General features: G+C 43.0%; 1 pseudogene across 1 annotated transcript; it reads right to left on the reverse strand.

Annotated features, from left to right (window-relative positions):
- Positions 1-16,900: 16,900 nt before the first annotated feature.
- Positions 16,901-17,541, reverse strand: LOC307057424 (large ribosomal subunit protein uL30m-like; annotated as a pseudogene). The gene has a single exon. The product of its transcript is annotated as a large ribosomal subunit protein uL30m-like (transcript).
- Between the last annotated feature and the right edge of the window lie 2,202 nt (positions 17,542-19,743).

Genomic DNA, 19,743 nt, shown 5'->3' on the forward strand with positions numbered 1-19,743 from the left:
TCCCATTATTTCATCATTGGAAGCCAAAAATAAATGGTATTCTGAATTGTCTACTGTTTTAAGTCACCCATAAAGTCAGTGATCAGTTGTCCAGAGTGCCCTGGCTCTCTCTCCTCAGACAGCATTTCTCTCAGTAAGGTCAAAACCTGAATAGTATTTTATCAGTGGTAATTTTCTAGTTTCCGTGAGTGGGCTATGGTTATGTTAGATGTTAACATTTAGGAAAGCTGAGTGAAGGGTATATAGAAACATTTTTTACTATTTTCACAACTTAGTTGTAAGTTTCAAATAATTTCAAGTTGAAAAAGTTAAATTTTCATCTTAAAAAGATCAAAACCTAAAAATCTACAACAGATACCTTCTTCCCTTGCGTGATGTTAAATTATACCTTAAAATTAAGATACTGAGGGAATTCCCTGGTGGTCCAGTGGTTAAGACTCTGTGCTTTCACTGCGCAGGGCTGGGGTTCCATCCTTGGTCGGGGAACTAAGATCCCACAAGCCACAAAGCTTGGCCAAAGGGGGGGAAAAAAAAGATACAAAATGAAGAATGAAGTTAGGGGACTTCCCTGGTGGCACAGTGATTAAGAATCCGCCTGCCAATTCAGGGGACACGGGTTCGAACCCTGGTCCGGGAAGATCCCACATGCCACAGAGCAACTAAGCCCGTGTGCCACAGCTACTGAGCCTGCACTCTAGAGCCTGTGAGCCACAACTATTGAGCCCGCACTCCTAGAGCCCATGCTCCGCAACAAGAGAAACCACGGCAATGAGAAGACCGCACACCACAATGAAGAGTAGCCCCCACTTGCCACAACTAGAGAAAGCCCGTGTGCAACAATGAAGACCCAATGCAGCCAAAAATAAAAATAAATAAATTTATTTAAAAAAAAAAAAAGAATGAAGTTAGTACCAGGCACTAGGCAAAGGTATTATGCTAAACCTCTGCAGGCATGGGCACTTTGAAATGAATGAAGAAAAAATGACTTCTTGAATGCTGCTTGAAGGCAAAGTTAGGCTAGAAATATTATAATGATCTTGGGAAAGAAGGAAAAGGGAGGGAGATAGAAGGACATTGAGATTGGCAAAATTAAGACAAATTTACCAGAACCCAATATTATTAATGACATATATGTGCTTACCATTTCAGAGCTATCATTTTGGGACTCACCCTAACCTCTAAACTAGGCCTGTGGTGTTTTAGAACTTCCCCTCTTATAACAATTACTTGTTTATTGCAATTACTTTTTAAATGCCTGTCTCCTCACCCCTCCCACAAGACAGTAGTCCCCTTTTGGGGGAGGGGCATGTGAAGGCAACTGGGTCACCACAGTACTCCCAACACCTGGCACATTTCTAGTACTCATGACCACTGTATGAATGAATATACCAAGCATTAAGCTAGGTCCTTTTACATATATATCTCATTTAGTTCTCAAGACAAATTAACTGAATAGATATTTGTCGCCATTTTACAGATGAGGAAACTGTGACTTAAAGAACTTAGGCAACCTGCCCAAGATCACTCAACTTGTGAACATCAGAGTCCAGATTATTTTGACAGCAACGCCCTGACTCTAACTACTATGCATACTGTCTCTTGACCCTACTTCTTGTGTTTGTTCCACCTCTGAGCTTCTGCTGGTCCGAATGACCTGAATTGACTAGCATCCAGATTCCTTGGTGCCAAATAGCAAAAGAAGAAAACTTATTGATCTTTGAACAGACTTATTGGGGTCCAGGTATATCTGGTTAAAGGCTCTATACTGACAAGTGATTTGGGTTCTCTCTTCTGACTTAATGCAGGGAGAACATAGAATGTTATGTGGGACAATAGCACCAGGCTAGGTCAAGGGATGCTGCAGAGAATCAGGGTGTACTTAGTACCATACCTTATTCCAAAAAAACTTAAGACAGTAAGAATTGAATGTGATGAATTTAAACCTTAGTCCAAGATGGTAAATTTAATCATCTTCTTTCCTTATTAAAAATATATTCTCATTCTAAATAATTCAGGTATTCCATAAGCATAGGTATAGAAGGCTAAAGACTCCTGCAATCCCATTCTCCAGAGATAACCACTGTAATAGTAAGATATATATTCTTCTCCATATTTTTTCCTATGTATCCTTAATTTTTTTAAAAAAATCAACAAATATTTATGAAAAGCCAAATAAATGGGGCCACACTACACATTTTCTTCTGTAATTTGCCTTTCTTTTCCCACTAAATAATCTATTGCATTGCTTTTCTGTTGCTATATAACAAACTTCCATAAATTTAGCAGCTTAAAACAACATCCATTTATTATTTCATGGTTCTGTAGGTTAGAAGTCTCAACATGGCATGACTGGGTTCTCTGTTCAAGGCATCACAGGCTGAAATCAGGGTTTCAGCCAGGGCTGAGTACTTCTCTGCAGGCTTTGGGGAAAATCCACCTCCAAGCTCATTCAAATCATTATTAGCAGAATTAAGTTCCTTATGGTAATAGGACTAGGGTACCCATTTACCTACTGGCTGTCACCAAGTGGCTGCTCTCAGCTCCTAGAGGCCACCTGCATTCTAGCTTCCTCCATCTTCAAAGCCAGCAATGGAGAATTCCCTCACATTGAATCCCTCTAACACTTTCAGTGTCTTTTACCAGGAAAAGCTCAATCCTTTTTAAAAGCTCAGCTGATTACATTAGGTCCCTTGAGCACAATCTCCCTATCTTAGACTCAACTAATTTAGGGCCTTAAGTACATCTACAAAATCCCTTTACAGAAGCATCTATATTAGTGCTTGATTGAACAACTTGGAGAAAATATGTGTGTACCCGGGAGTAGAAATCTTGGGGCCATCCTAGAATCCTACCTACTGTAGATACATAGGTTTATCTTTCCATTTCCCTAAATATAAATCTACTTCATTCTTTTTAATAGCTATGTAGTCTTTCACTGTATGATGAATCATAATCCAACCAAATCCCCTATTAGCAGACATTTATGTTGCTTCCAGTTATTTGTCTTTTAGAAATACGCAATAAAGATTCATGCTCTTAAGTGCCGATACACCTGTGTCCTTCTGTAAATTAGCATCCTAGAAGTGGAGGTGCAGGGTGGAAGGGTTTGCACCTTTTGATAGGTCCCGCCAAATTGCTCTCCAAAACGTGATACTAATTTATACTTTGAATGACAACATTGAAGAATGGAAATATCTAATTCTTATAAACAATTAAATTCCCTTCATAGACTGTTTCATCAGGAGGCCATAAGTGTAATGGTTAAGTGCACGGACTTTCTGTCAGGTTTTTTGTCTTGACTCTTTGATTTCCTAATTGCATGAGCTGGAGCAGGTGGCTAAGCATTAGTTTCTGTATCTCTAAAAAGAGGATAAAAATGGCATCCCTTTGTATTAGTTATCAGTTGCCGTGCAACAAATTACCTCAAAACTTAATGACTTAAAACAACACACACTTATTATCTCATAATTTCTAGAGGTTAGAAATCTGGGTGCAGCTTAGCTGGGTGTTTTAGCTTAGGGTCTCTTGCAAGGATGCAGTCATCTCAAGGCTTGATTGGAGGAGGATTCACTTTCAAGTTCACTCACTGACTGTTGACTAAAGACATTAGTTCGTTGCCACATGGGTGTCTCCACAGGTCAGCCCATATCATGGCAACTGTTTTCCCTCATAGTAAGTGAGCAATGGGCAGCACCCAAGATGGAAACCACAGTCTTTTTGTAACCTTGAAAGGGACATCTCATTGCTCTGCCGTATTCTAGCCATTAGAAGCAAGGCACTAAATCCCGCCTACACTTGGGGTGAAGGTGTGGTACAAGGGTGTGAATATTAGCAGTCAGGGGTCATTGGAGTCATTACAGGCTGCCTACCACTCTCCTCATGAAAGTGTTGTGAGGTTCAAATGATTTCATGCATGTAAAAGAATACACATGGTGTCTGATTCTTAGCAAGCACTCAAGAAAAGTTCATTATTATTGTTGTTATCATCATCATCCTTGTTCATTACTCACACCCATTTTCCTATTTGACCCAGCATCACATCAAGAACAAAAGAATGGCATTTACACCACAGCTGCTGTTTGGACAGTACAGCAGGCAGTTTCCATCAGGAAACAGAAATCTTCTCAAATGAGGTAATATAGGAAAGCTTAATCAAGGAATTGTTTACAAAGGTGTTTAGGAAAAGGAACAAGGGACGCTGCCGTTACTGCCCCCAGGCCTGAAGGGGACAGAATGTGAGAGGGTAGCTTCAGCTCTGGGAGGGGGCTGCTGGCAGGAGTTGTGACCTTCAGATGAAGAATGGTGTCAAGCCACGGTGACCCTGGGGTGGGACTGGAGGCATAAATACCCTGACTTGTCTCCTGCCAGTGTCACCAGCACGTGAACCCAGTCAGGAGCCAGAGGACAAGGAAACCCGCCATGCTGTCTGCACAGGTCAGCCCCCCACCCCCAGGACTGGAGGGAGGAATGGAAAATGGCCAGCACAGGCAGGCACAGCTGTTCACTAACCGATGTTTCCCTGGAGACCTGACATCATGTCCCTTCACATAAAAGAGGAACTGAAAGGCAGTTAATCCTCAGTGTCCAGTATAGGGGGCAGGAAAGGGTGGTGGCAGGGAGCACAAGTCCAGAGGAGTTTGATCCAACTGCTGGTTTCTGGTGCCCCTACAGGAGCAGTGAGGAAGGTACAAGGATTGAAACTCATAACTGGCACGCAGGTCCCAAGCAAGTGTCTCAGGAAGATCATGTGGGCTGTAGGTTTTATTTATGCGGGGAATGGACTTAATGGCATGAAAGGCGTTTGTTCTGATGACTCTGATGGATGATTAAGCCTTGCTTCATTGGTCAGGTGCCAGGGCAGGTACCTGCGAAGACCTTAGGGGCTTCCAAAGGCATAAGGTTTTCCAAATGTCCTCCTCCTGTAACAAGGATCCAGGTGCCTAACTTCAGTGAGATGAGGCGGCACAGCTGGAGGACCAGGGAGAAGTGGACCCTTAATACCATAACCAGGAAGGGGGGTGACCCCCAGGACTCAGAGTGGGCCTTTTTCTTCCCAGTCTCAGCATTCACAGGGAGTCCCTGTGGAAGTGTAGCCGTGCTGGGATGGTTATTCCATGCTATACACCTGCAGACGTGGAGGATGCTGGAAGGGGGCAGGGAAGGCTGAATTTGTTTACTTTATTTATTGTGGCAAATTGATATTCACTTTTAAAAAAACACTTTATGAAGATGCTGTTAAAAGATGATTGATCTGGAAGACAACCCTTTAAAAGGTGAGGAGGGCACTTGCTAAAATATCCCAAGGGTATTTTGAAGAATGATAATGTGTCACGGACCCAGGCAAGTGATGAACTCAACCTTCTGCAGTAGGTTTTAAAAATTACAAAAGTTAAACATATGTAAAAATATAAAACATATCAAAATAGTGTTAATAAAATTAAACAGTAGAATCTATGAGATGGGGTTGACCGAAAATCTGTAATTTGAGAAGACATTATCTGTGTGAAAGTACTTAAAGATGTTACTAAACCTAAAACTTTTTAAAACTTCAAGTGTGTGTATTCCTTTTTTTTCAAAAAAGGCAAGTGTTCTAAATTTGCTCTTCTTTTCTGTGATGATAAATGGTCGTTAGCAGTGTGCTACCTATTTAATAGTTTAGAAAAAAATAAGTTCTCTTAATCTATCCCTTTAATGTAGTGACATTTTAATGATGTGAGAGAAACAGCCTTTGAAAAGAAATTTGTATTCTAGAAAGTATTTTTGAAAAGAGGTATTTAGAAGTATTTCCATCATCCTATCGTTTTGTTTTTTTAAAAAATCAAGTTTATTATCTATAAAAACCCTTATATCTACTTACTTTGAAAACTTGGAGAAGAATTTTAGATCTGCTTAAAAATCTTCCTATCAACGTATTTTAGAAGAGAGGCAGACAGCTAAGCCCTTTGTTAAACTTGTAAAATGCATCAGATTCTAATAACCTTTCAAAAATAAATTATTGACTGCAGGGAACAGAGAAATTTACCAGCTGAATTTCAATAGAGACCTTTACGTAACAGGTGAGTGAAAAAATTACTGTGATTTCCTAAGCAGGTAATCGTTGGGAGGCCTCTTCTGCTATGCCAGCTGCATGGTTCAAAAGCAAGTAGTGTACTTGGAATTGGACCTCCCAATCCAATTTTATCACAAAGGGTTAAACCAAGCTTGTAAAAAATAATGGAGCACTGAAAAGAACTATGGTACTTCCCTGGTGGCGCAGTGGTTGAGAGTCCGCCTGCCGATGAAGGGGACACAGGTTCGTGCCCCGGTCCGGGAAGATCCCACATGCCGCGGAGCGGCTGGGCCCATGAGCCATGGCTGCTGAGCCTGCGCGTCCAGAGCCTGTGCTCCGCAACGGGAGAGGCCACAATAGTGAGAGGCCCGCGTACCAAAAAAAAAAAAAAAAAAAAAGGATCTATGGTTGCCAGGGGTTGGGGGCAGGGAAGAGGGATGAATAGGTGGAGCACAGGGAATTTTTAGGGCAATGAAATCACTCTGTATGATACTGTCATGGTGGATCATGTCGTTATGCATTCATCAAAGCCCATAAAATGTACAACACAAAGAGTGAACTCTAATGCCAACTACTGACTTTAGTTAATAATAATATCTATCAATATTGGCTCATTGTTTTATAACAAATGTACCACACCAATATGAGCTGTTATTAATCTGGGAAACTGGGGAGAGGAGGGTTTTGAGTGGGCATATGGGAACTCTTTGTATTTTCTGCTCAATTTTTCTGTAAATCTAAAACTACCTCTCAAAATAAAGTCTATTAATTTTAAAAAAATGAAACATATTCAATTATGGTCCTCTTAGAAAGAATATTTTTGTTGCATTTTTAAAGTGAGAGCAAAAATTTTGTACCATTAATAAATAAAACACTTAAAAATACTGTTTACCTCTAACTCATTCACTTTAATTTATATTTTTGCATATGTTTAATAATGTACACAATGGAGTATCACAGTAACACCTGATTATAATCTGTAAGTCATCATCAGTCTATGGCGGGGAGTTGCACCCTCAAACATTTGTGCTGATACTATGTACATTCAAAATGTTTGTTGCTCTCTGGACTAATGCTTTCCCATGGAGAAAGTCAGCTTCGCATGGCTCAGTGAGTGTCTGGCGGTGGCTTGGTAAGCACTCTTGGAAGGTGGTGCTGGAGGGTGAATTACTGAGGCTGCCTTCTTGGGGCCAGGGTGGTACCAGCCAGGCAGCCTGCAGGGAGGGTGTCCTGCAGAGCAGCAGTCAGAATTAGGGGCTGAGGGACTTGGTTTATGTGGAGAACATAAAAGAACCAGAATATTCATGACCTGGCCAAGTGACAGGCAGGCCAGGGAGGCTGGTGTGGAACGCTGGAAGAGCCAGGTCCTATGGCAGGAGGGGAAGATAAGACTGGCTTACGTGGGCTATTCATCAATGAGGTAAGTCATGGTAGTCATGGGGAGGCCCAGCAAGACTTTCAAATGGATAGATTCCATCAGAAAGTCCAGTTCTGGCAGCATGGTGGGGCCTGTCAAACCCGTAGTCATAACTTGGTATCAAGGGTCACTGGAGTGATAAGCCCCTGCGGGCTGGACTCGAGAGACTGGACTCAGAGGGCTGATGCGGCCAGTGCGGCCGGTGGAGCCAGTGAGGGCTGAGGGGTCAGTGGGGCAGGCTGGGCTAGCTAGCTCGGCCTTCTCTTCAGCCGGGAAGAAGGAATCAGCTCCCACTTCCTTACTCATCACAGAATTGAATTAGGAAATGAAACGGCCACTTCCTGGCCTGTAGAGAGAAAGAGCTCCTTGGCCATCTGCCAACTAGAGGAAACACCAAATTCCTCCTCTCCCCAATCCCTGAAGCCCCGAGTTCCTCTGTGATGGTGCCCCGTCAGGTACAGCGGTGGTTGCACATGTCTTCTGACAGCAGAGCTCTTTCTTTATGCACAATGTCAAACATATAAAGCCAGCCAAGGCCGAGCTGCCCTGGTGGAAGGGCAGCGGAGCTGCAGGGTGGGAGCTCAGACGTCTGTCCATGCTTGACTTCCAAAATGAACACCGAGGCGCAATTTGAGAACCAGTGTCTAGAGAAGCAAGTCCAAGCCCCTTGACATTCCTTCTATTTTACTTCCCAGTCTTGTCCTTGGGCACTCCTTGCTTTACGTTTTATGCCTCAAAGTATAGCATTGCTCCCACACATCTGAGCTGTTTCATGCCTCTGTGCTTTGGCCCATGCTGTTCCTTCTGCTTGGAATGCCTTTCCACTGGCTGCCTCTGGCCCAGTCTTCAGAATTCACCTGTGATAGCATCTCCTTTGATAAGGTCTCTGGGCTCCCATAGTGCCCTTGAGATGTCTACATCTGAGAAGTTACCTCTTTCTACTGAAATTCTTTCTGTATCTGTTACCCTTACTAAACTGTAAACTTCCCAGGTGCAGGAATCGTTTGAATCTCTAAGTCCTCCATCCCCATTCCCAGCACTTGGAATAATTGATACAATTTTCTTTTTTAATTTATGTTTTGGCTGCGTTGGGTCTTCGTTGCTGTGAGCAGGCTTTCTCTAGTTGTGGAGAGCGGGGGTTTCTCTTGTTGTGGAGCACGGGCTCTAGGCACGCAGGCTTCAGTAGCTGCAGCGCGTGGGCTCAGTAGTTGTGGCTCGCAGGTTCTAGAGAGCAGGCTCAGTAGTTGTGGCTCACGGGCTCTAGAGTGCAGGCTCAGTAGTTGTGGCACACGGGCTTAGTTTCTCCAAGGCATGTGGGATCTTCCCGGACCAGGGATCGAACCCGTGTCCCCTGCACTGGCAGGCGGATTCATAACCACTGTGCCACCAGGGAAGTCCCAATACAATTGTTTAAACATTATCAGTCATCAGTTTAGAATACAGTTTAGAAAGGAGTCACCAGTCTCCTTTCTGGAAAGCAAGTTGGAGAAGAGAGTGTGTAATAAAGAAGGGAGGGAGGGGCACAGTACCTGAAAGCAGAGGGGAGAGGAGCTGAGGACTGAGGGGCTGGAGGGAAAACAACCACGTCCTGTGGATTTTTGCATAAAGTCACTGAAAGTTTACATCAGGTTTTGGGCCTGACATACCTGGCACCACTGCTGCCAATTAAACCTGGTAATAAGTAACTCTGGGAAAATGCACCCTTGTCTGCAATAGAAGGGCCTTTCCAGGAGTTCTGGAGGCTTTTGATTACTTCCCCGAGATGCTGCAGGCCTCCAGGGATTCTAACCAGCATAATGGATTTTTTAAAGAAAATGGAGACAGCTGAGCAAGGAAAGTTCGTTCAAGTCCCGGGGGGATGATAATGGTTTGGTTTAGGACTCCTTCAGATCTGTCTGAAGGAAGAAATCTCTTACTGGAATCGTTTGTTCATGGTTAGGGAGGGGGAGAGGGAAAAGGCATTGGATTTTGTATTATGAGAACCAGATGGATCCCAGGCCCTGCTTTAAAATATTGAACCATCTCTCCATATATAGAATGAGCTAGCAATGCTCCTCTTTCCCTGCTTCCCAGGTGCGCTGCAAGAACAAATGGGACCAGCACTGCCACTCACTGGCTTTGTGACCTTGGGCAAGTTCTTTAAACTGTGCACCTCGGTTTCCTCGTGTGTCAAATGGGACACTACTTCCCTTAATCAATGAGATAATCCACAGAAAGCTCTTAATACAGGGCCTGATATAGAGTAAGCACTCAATAAAAATCAGCTAAAGTTATTGCTAACACCCTGAGCCATTTGGACAAGTTTAATTGATGATAAAAAGGCAGCTGAACTACCAAAAGGCAAGATAGCGTAAAACTGACCCGTGAGTCAGCAGCATCAGCATCAGGGGTAGCTTGTTAGCAATGCAGAGTTTGGGGCCCAACACCAGCCCCAGTATGTTTAACAAGGTCCCCAGGTGATTCATATTCAAGTTAAAGTTCAGGAAGCAAGAACGTAGAAGCACTGACATATCTACCACTTAACTCTCTAGGTCACTTTGGGCGGGTTCCTTAATCTCCCCGTGCTTCTTTTGTCATCTCGGCTCTCGGGGCGAGGTGGTGGTTAAATGACGTAATCTGTGCTAAGCATCTAGGGTGGTGTCTGCACGGGGTAAGCGCCCTTCAGGATTGGCTGCTCTGCTCTCCAGCCCCACCCCAAACCCGCCCCTGACCAGGAGCCTTTGCTGCTCTGTTTTCCAGCCCTCCCCCGCAACGCCGAGAGCCTTGCACCTGGGGCCATGGTTCAGCAGGAACCGGACGGCCAGGTTCCCGTGCTGGCTCCCCAACCTGGAGAAAGGTCTGCCTGTCTGCCTGGACAGCCACCTGACTGTTCCAAGTCTCAGTGTTCCCTGTGTTAAAGTTGGACCAGTGACTGTGCCTAGCTCTTGGGGATGCCGAAGCACTGAGTGAGACGTGCAGCAAAGGGCCGGGCCAAGGCTCGCGCTTGGGTTTACCGATGGGCACGTACTGATTGGAGTCCACGCTCCAGGCTCAAGTGTGTCCCTGACCCACTGGAGCGCTCTGTCTCTTGCTGCCCAGCCAACAGATGCAGGAACTCCCTGGGTACCAGGGAGGACAGGACCCAAACCCTTCCAGGCAAAGGAGAGAGAGAAGGCAGGCTGGGCCAGGTGAGTAAACCAGCCTGACGCCTCCCCAGGAGCCTCACCTGGATTCCCCTCTAGCCCCTAAGCCCATGAGGGTGGGGCTCAGCGGCAAGTTTGGGGAGCGTCTGGCGTTTTGCCTACACATAATGAGTGTATGTGCTAGGTGTACTGTGTGGATAAAGAATAGAAGAGTCCTGGGGCTTCCCTGGTGGCGCAGTGGTTGAGAGTTCGCCTGCCGATGCAGGGGACACAGGTTCGTGCCCCGGTCCGGGAGGATCCCACACGCCGCAGAGCGGCTGGGCCCGTGAGCCATGGCCGCTGAGCCTGCGCGTCCGGAGCCTGTGCTCCGCAACGGGAGAGGCCACAGCAGTGAGAGGCCCCGCGTACCGCAAAAAAAAAAAAAGAAGAGTCCTGAAAGTATAAACATGATGACCAGACGGGAGACTCATCCCCACCACTGTCTGTTCTGGGCCTCTCAACCTGTGCTGTTAGGATTGAAGGAAAGGCCAGTATGTTATCCCATCTAATCGTTGCCTCTAACACCTTGTTTCCACAGTTCCTCTCAGTGACTCTGGTGGCACCACAAGAAGTGTGTCCTTTTAAGGTATGAACCCGAAACTCCAGTGGGCTTCTCTAAAGTTAGTGGAGAGCTTTTCACCTACTTCAGTTAAATTGGCGGTGGGGATCTCATTGCTTGGAGAAGAATCTTGCACAATGAACGTGAGAACAGGTTTTTTTTGTCTGTTTTTGTTTTTTATTATATTGAAGTATAGTTGATTTACAATATTGTGTTAGTTTCTGGTGTACAGCAAAATGATTCAGTTATACATACAAGTATATGTATTCTTTTTCAGATTCTTTTCCATTATAGGTTTTTACAAGATGTTGAAAATAGTTCCCTGTGCTATACAGTAAATCCTTGTTTATCCATTTTACATATAGTAGTGTGTATCTGTTAATCCCTAACTCCTAATTTATCCCTCCCCGCTTTTTCCCTTTTGGTAATACATGTTTGTTTTCTATGTCTGTGAGTCTATTTCTGTTTTGTAAATAAGTTCATCTGTATCATTTTTTTTAGATTTCACATATAAGCGATATCATGATATTTGTCTTTCTCTTTCTGACTTCACTTAGTATGATAATCTTTAGGTCCATCAAGGTTGCTGCAAATGGCATTATTTCATTCTTTTTTATGGCTGAGTAATATTCCATTTTGTGTGTGTGTGTGTGTGTGTGTATATATATATACAGACATGCACGGTGTACATAGCATGTATGTAGTAAAATGAATTATTTTTAGTACTGACATAGCACTGTAGTTTTGTGAATGTCTTATATCTTTTTTCAGGGAATAGTTTATATAGAATTTCAGCCTTGGGTGCTAGCAGTGAAGCATAGTACTTCTTCCTGGAGTCTTGGGGAGATGTGCTGTTCTCCATTTTCCGGTTTACAAGACTGGGGTACAAAGACTCTTCATTTCAGGAGCTTGTTTTCAATGAGACTAATTATTGGTATTAATACTAGAATTAAAAGAAAGTATAGGATAGATGCAAGCTGTCCAACAGCCATATATGGGTACTCCACAGGCTGTCCTCCGATTCATGTTAGTGTCAGTAAGTCTGCCACTAATACACAGAACAAGAATTGACTGAAGGGCCGAAATATTATTCTTCGTTGTTTAGATGTATGGAGTATGGGAATGAATGCCAGGATTAGGATTGAGAGCAGCAGGGCTAAGACTCTTCCTAGTTTGTTGGGGATTGATGGTAGAATTGCATGCGAATAGAAATGCATGCGAATAGAAAGTACCATTCTGGTTTGATGCGTGGTGGCGTGCTGAGTGGGTTTGCAGGGGTGTAATTGTCGGGATCTCCTAACAGATCGGGTGAGAATAGCGCTAGTATTAATGAGGCTAAGATTAATAGTAAAGTGCCCAAAATGTATTTTTTTTTTCTTTCTAAATAGAGGTGGTTTTTTTTGTGTTTTTTTAAACATCTTTATTGGAGTATAATTGCTTTACAATGTTGTTAGTTTCTGCTTTATAACAAAGTGAATCAGCTATACATATACATATATCCCCATATCTCCTCTGTCTTGCCTCTCCCTCCCACCCTCCCTGTCCCACCCCTCTAGGTGGTCACAAAGCACCGAGCTGATGATCTCCCTGTGCTATGTGGCTGCTTCCCACTAGCTATCTATTTTTTTTTTTAATTTTTTATTAGTTTCTGCTTTATAACAAAGTGAATCAGTCATACATATATATCTGTTCCCATATCCCTTCCCTCATGCATCTCCCTCCCTCCCACCCTCCCCATCCCACCCCTCCAGGCGGTCACAAAGCACCGAGCTGATCTCCCTGTGTTCTGCGGCTGCTTCCCACTATCTATCTACCTTACGTTTCCTAGTGTATATATGTCCATGCCTCTCTTTCGCTTTGTCACAGCTTACCCTTCCCCCTCCCCATATCCTCTAGTCCATTCTCAAGTAGGTCTGTGTCTTTATTCCCGTTTTACCCCTAGGTTCTTCCTGACATTTTTTTTTTTTTTAAATTCCATATATATGTGTTAGCATACGGTATTTGTCTTTCTCTTTCTGACTTACTTCACTCTGTATGACAGACTCTAGGTCTATCCACCTCATTACAAATAGCTCAGTTTCGTTTCTTTTTATGGCTGAGTAATATTCCATTGTATATATGTGCCACATCTTCTTTATCCATTCATCCGATGATGGACACTTAGGTTGTTTCCAGCTCCGGGCTATTGTGAATAGAGCTGCAATGAACATTTTGGTACATGTCTCTTTTTGAATTATGGTTTTCTCAGGGTATATGCCTAGTAGTGGGATTGCTGGGTCATATGGTAGTTCTATTTTTAGTTTTTTAAGGAACCTCCATACTGTTCTCCATAGTGGCTGTACCAGTTCACATTCCCACCAGCAGTGCAAGAGTGTTCCCTTTTCTCCACACCCTCTCCAGCATTTATTGTTTCTAGATTTCTTGATGATGGCCATTCTGACTGGTGTGAGATGATATCTCATTGTAGTTTTGATTTGCATTTCTCTAATGATTAATGATGTTGAGCATTCTTTCATGTGTTTGTTGGCAGTCTGTATATCTTCTTTGGAGAAATGCCTATTTAAGTCTTCTGCCCATTTTTGGATTGGGTTGTTTGTTTTTTTGCTATTGAGCTGCATGAGCTGTTTATAAATTTTGGAGATTAATCCTTTGTCAGTTGCTTCATTTGCAAATATTTTCTCCCATTCTGAGGGTTGTCTTCCAAAATGTATTTTGTAAATGTATATATTTAATTGTGTAATAGGGGGTGGAATGGGATTTTGTCTGTATCGGATGGTATTCCTGTGGGGTTGTTGGATCCTGTTTCATGGAGGAATAATAGGTGAACGGCCGCTAGTGCTGTGATGATGAAAGGGAGAATGAAGTGGAAGGCAGAGAATCGTGTTAGCGTTGCTTTATCTACGGAAAAACAACCTCAGATTCATTGGACAAGGGTGGTGCCGATATATGGGATTGCTGAAAGTAGGTTTGTGAGAACAGTTGCGCCTCAGAATGATATTTGTTCTCAGGGTCGGACGTAGCCTATGAATGCGGTGGCTATGACTATAAGTAGCAGGATAATTCCAATGTTCCATGTTTCCTGAAAGGCGTAGGATCCACAGTATAGGCCGCCTCCTACGTGGGCATAAAAGCAAATAAAAAACATGGAAGCTCCATTTGCGTGTATGTACAGGATGATTCAGCCGGAGTTGACGTCTCGGCAAATATGTGTTACTGACGAGAAGGCAGTTGTTGTGTCTGGTGTGTAGTGTATTGCCAAGAATAGGCCTGTTAGGCCTTGTAGGATTAGGCAGATGCCTAGTAAGGAGCCAAAGTTTCATCATGAGGAGATATTTGATGGGGTGGGGAGGTCAATGAATGTGTTGTTGAGAATTTTTATGAGCAGGTGGGTTTTTCGGGTGTTGGTCATTGGTGTTCTTGTAGTTGAATGGTAATGATGATTTTTCATGTCATTGGTCATGGATGAAGTCCATGTGAGAATAATGATGACATATATTGTATTTATTTTAAGCATTATTTTTGTGATTAGTTTTGTGGGGTTTCTTCAAAGCCTTCTCCTATTTGTGGGGGTCTAGGGTTGATTGTGGGTGGTGGTGTTGGGTGTGGGATTGTGTTAAATTTTGGTGGTTCATTTCTAGGTTTAATGGTGTTTCTGATCTATTTAGGGGGAATATTGGTTGTGTTCGGTTATGCAATGGCTATGGCCACCGAACAGTGCCCTGAGGTTTGGGTTTCTAATAAGGTTGTACTGGGAGCATTTCGTTTAGGGTTGGTAGTAGAGTTTTTAATGGTACTTTATATTTTGAAGGCTGAAGATGTGGAGATTGTGTTTGAGTTTAATGGGCTGGGAGATTGAGTTATTTATGTTACTGGTGATTCTGGGTTTTTCAGTGAAGAGGCTATGGGAATTGTGGAGTTATATAGTTATGGTACTTGGTTGGTGGTTGTTCCGGATTGGTCATTATTTATTGATGTTGTGGTTATTATGGAGACTACTCGGGGTAATTCAATAGGAGTATGCTGAGGGTGATAGTAATGAGGAATGATAAAAAGTAGAGCTTGATAAGGCCTTTTTGATTTGAGACTAATGTGGAAGATTTTAGTTGAATGAAAGCTGTAGTCTTTGGTAGGATGGTTTCTAGTCAGATTAAGTCTAGTAAGGAGATTGCTAATATTTGGCTTATTAATAGATTTAGATGGGGAGGTAGGTGGTGTATGATGGTGGGGAAGTATCCTAAGAGAGTGGAGAACTTGGAGGAGTCTGATGGGTGCATATATTTTAAGTTTTGTGGGTTAAGGTTGATTTCGAATGCTAGTACAAAGCCCAAGGTTCTTACTACAAGGGCAGTCAATTTTAAATGTAGGGGTATGGTTATTAGGGGGATGGTTGTTGGAGGAATGCTGTTGGAGATGAGGAAGCCAGCAAAAATACTTCCGATAAACAGGCTCTTGATGGAGTTGATTAAGAGGGGGTTGTCTCTGAAGGAGAGAAGCGGGGCTGTCCTAGTAGTGCAAAGAAGATAATGCGAGTGCTATAGATGGTTGTGAGGGAGGTAGCGGTTAGAGTTATTAATAGGGCTCAGGTGTTGGTATAAGACGTAGTGGCGGTTTCGATAATGAGGTCTTTAGAGTAAAATCCGGTGAGAAAATGTATTCCTGTTAGTGCTAGGCATCCAATGATAAGGGCTGTTGCAGTGAAGGGTAAAAGGTCTCGAATAACGCTCCTACTTTTCGAATGTCCTGCTCGTTGTCTAGGTTGTGAATGATAGACCCAGAGCATAGGAACAATACAGCTTTAAAGAAAGCGTGTGTGCAAATGTGTAAAAATGCTAGATGAGGTTGGTTGAGGCCGATCGTTACTATAATTAAACCTAGTTGGCTGGAGGTAGAGAAGGCAATAATTTTTTTAATATCGTTTTGGGTGAGGGAGCAGATAGCTGTAAACTGGGTGGTAAGGGCTCCTAGGCAGAGCATTATTGTTTGATTGAGTTTGTTGTTTTCTATTAAAGGGTAAAATCGGATAAGTAGGAAAACTCCTGCTACAACCATTGTGCTTGAGTGGAGGAGGACCTTGACTGGGATAGGACCTTCTATTGCTGAAGGGAGTCAGGAATGAAGTCCAAATTGGGCTGATTTTCCAGCTGCGGCTAGTACGAGTCCCGTGAGGGGTAAGTTTAAAGAGTTTTGGCTGAGCATGAAAACTTGTTGTAGGTCTCATGCGTTTGTGTTAGATAAAAATCATGCCATTGATATGATAAATCCGACATCTCCCATGCGGTTATATAAAGTTACCTGAAGAGCGGCTGTTTGCCTCTGCTCGCCCATGCCATCATCCGATAAGCAGGAAAGATATGATTCCTACTCCTTCTCATCCAATAAAAAGTTGGAAGAGGTTGTTGGCTGTAACAAAGATTAGTACAGTGATAAGGAAGAGGAGTAAATATTTGAAGAATTGGTTGATACAAGGGTCGGAGCGTATGTATCATATTGAGAATTCTATAATGGATCATGTGATGAACAATGCTACTGGTACGACTGTGATTGAGAAATAGTCTATTTTGAAGCTAAGTATTAGTTTGAGAGTTTGGATGGTAATTCACTGTCAGTTTGAGATGAATATTTCTTGGCCTGTGTGAAGGAATATTATTGTTGGGATTAGACTAGTAATGAAAGCACAGGAGACAGTGTTTTTTTTTTTTTTTTTTTTTTTTTTTTTTAGAATTTAAAACATATTTTAATGAGAACACTTTCTCACCATCTTTAAATAGATATGACTTGCACTTTTTACTCTGAAGCCGCGAGGCCATCAGGACTTATTCACTTCCTGGTCCGTGGGGTTCTGAAGCCACCCCACCACCAGCTCTCCAGTGCTCTTGAGGCACGTGCTGGACATGTCCTCCTCTGTTGGGAGACCTTGTGGCAGCTTCAGGGGCTTGATTCAAATGTTTAACCACTTTCAGTTTTGCATTCACCGAAGGGATATTCTTGTGAACTTGAGGAGTATGTGCTTTTTGTAAGCCAAGCATCTTTATTATATCTTTCTCCCAATATGGACGTCTTTTTGTACTTTTTATTCTGGTAACAATATGCAGTTTATGAGGTTGCTGTGGATCCCCGCCATATTTTTCATGATCTTCAGGTGAAGGCTGAAAAACTTTATCTGGAATTCTTGACTTCGTAAATTTGTGACGAATCCAATCTGTACAAACAAGGGGCTCCACACCTTTTGTCATCATTTGTAGTCTGCCTGGGGGCCTCTGAACTATTGAGCGCAAAATCCCTGCCATGAGTGTGGTGACTGTTCTCCTTAGGGGCAGCAATTGCTAAATGTCTTTCAGCCTGAAGCTCACCACTCAGGGGAGACAGTGTTTTTTACATATGATGGGTATTTGTTATTTTTGTAGAAGTTCGTGCTAGTTATCATGATTGGAATAATTAGTATTAGTGATGTAATTAGGGCAAAAGAAGAGAATAGGTTTATTACTTTTATTTCGAGTTGCACCAGTTCTTTGGTTCCTAAGACCAATAGATAACTACTGTCTTTTAAAAGTTTGAAAAAACCATACTATTAGGTATGGGGACAAGAATTAACAGTTCTTGCAATACTTTTTCGGTAAATAAGAAGTCTTAGTCTTCTGTTGCTAGATTCACAATCTAGTGTTTTTTTTAAATATATCTACGGTACAGGGGACCAAACTAGGGGTTTAGTGATAGGAGTAGAAGTGGAAAGATATATAGGGTTATAAGAGCATGTTCTCATGTGTAGAAGGGTATAATGTTATTGACATGGTGTGTATGTTTGCCTCGTTGTGTTTTGATTAGTATATACATGGAGTACAGGGTTGTAATTACAATATTGGCTCCTATGAGGATAATAGTGAGATTTGATCATGAGAAAGTTGCCATGACTACGAACAGTTCTCCGATTAGGTTAATGGTAGGGGGTAGGGCGAGGTTTGTTAGGCTTGCTAGTAGTCATCAAGTAGCTATCAGTGGGAGAAGAATTTGTAGGCCTCGGGCCAAGATTATGGTTCGACTATGAATTCGCTCGTAATTTGAGTTTGCTAGGCAAAATAATATAGACGACGTGAGGCCGTGAGCAATTATTAGGGTGGTAGCCCCTATATAACTTCAAGGTGTTTGAATAAGGATAGCTGCGATAATGAGTGCTATGTGGCTGACTGAGGAGTAGGCGATGAGTGATTTTAGGTCTGTTTGGTGTAGGCAGATAGAGCTAGTTATGATTATTCCTCATAAGGAAAGCATAAGGAAAGAGTATGCTATATATTTTGTTAGAGGGTTAAGTATTGATGTGATTTGCAGCATGCCATAACCGCCGAGCTTTAGTAGTATGGCTGCAAGGACTATGGAGACTGTGATAGGGGCTTCTACGTGTGCTTTGGGTAGTCAAAGGTGGAGGCTGTAGAGGGTCATTTGTACTATAAATGCTATCATGCAGGCTAATCACATACAGACGTTGGACCAGGAGATGGGTAGGTGTTGGGTTCAATAGTGGAGTAATAGGAAATTTAAGGAGCCTACAATGTTTTGTAAATATGTTAATGCCACTAGTAATGGAAGTGATCCAGTTAGTGTATAGAATAGAAAGTAGAGTCCTGCATTAAGTCGTTCTGTTTGGTTACCTCAGCAGGTAATGATAGTAAGGGTGAGGATTAATGTGGCTTCAAATATAATGTAAAACAGGATTAGTTCTGTGGCGGTAAATGTTATGGTTAGAAGTGTTTGTAACATGATTAGTACTGTGAGGTAAAGTTTTTTTTCCGCATTAGTGGTTCTTTGAGTAGGTGGGATCGGCTAGCCATTAATATTAGAGGGGAGGAGTCATACTGTTAGGATTAGTAGTGGTGTGGAAAGGGAGTCGGAGAAGAATGTTAATGAATAATTGAGGCTATTGTCGTTGAACTGATTAAGAAGAAGTAGGCTTGTGAAGCTAATTAATAGGCTGTGGGTTGTGGAGTTGATTCAGATCATGTTGTTGTTGTTGTTTTTCTCGGTACGCGGGCCTCTCTCACTGTTGTGGCCTCTCCCGTTGTGGAGCACAGGCTCCGGACGCGCAGGCTCAGCGGCCATGGCTCACGGGCCCAGCCGCTCTGCGGCATGTGGGATTTTCCTGGACCGGGGCACGAACCCGTGTCCCCTGCATCGGCAGGCAGATTCTCAACCACTGCGCCACCAGGCAGGCCCTCATGTTTTTTGATAGCCAGGTCGGGATGTATGATTGTGGGGATGATAAATTTTTAGCATTGGAGAATGTTGAGGTTTTGTACATAATCGGTCCCATATGTATTCAATACTGTTACTAATAAGGCTAATCTGAGAGCTGCTTCGCAGGCTGCGAATACCAGTAGGATGATTGGTATTATGCTGGCTAAGGTGAAGTGCGAGTTTAAGATTGTTAGGGGGGCTTCCCTGGTGGCGCAGTGGTTGAGAGTCCACCTGCTGATGCAGGGGACACGGGTTCAAGCCCTGGTCCAGGAAGATCCCACATGCCGCGGAGCGGCTAGGCCCGTGAGCCACAACTACTGAGCTTGTGCGT

The sequence above is a fragment of the Hyperoodon ampullatus genome (genome assembly GCF_949752795.1).
Source record: "Hyperoodon ampullatus genome assembly, chromosome: 8".
NCBI lineage: Eukaryota > Metazoa > Chordata > Mammalia > Artiodactyla > Ziphiidae > Hyperoodon > Hyperoodon ampullatus.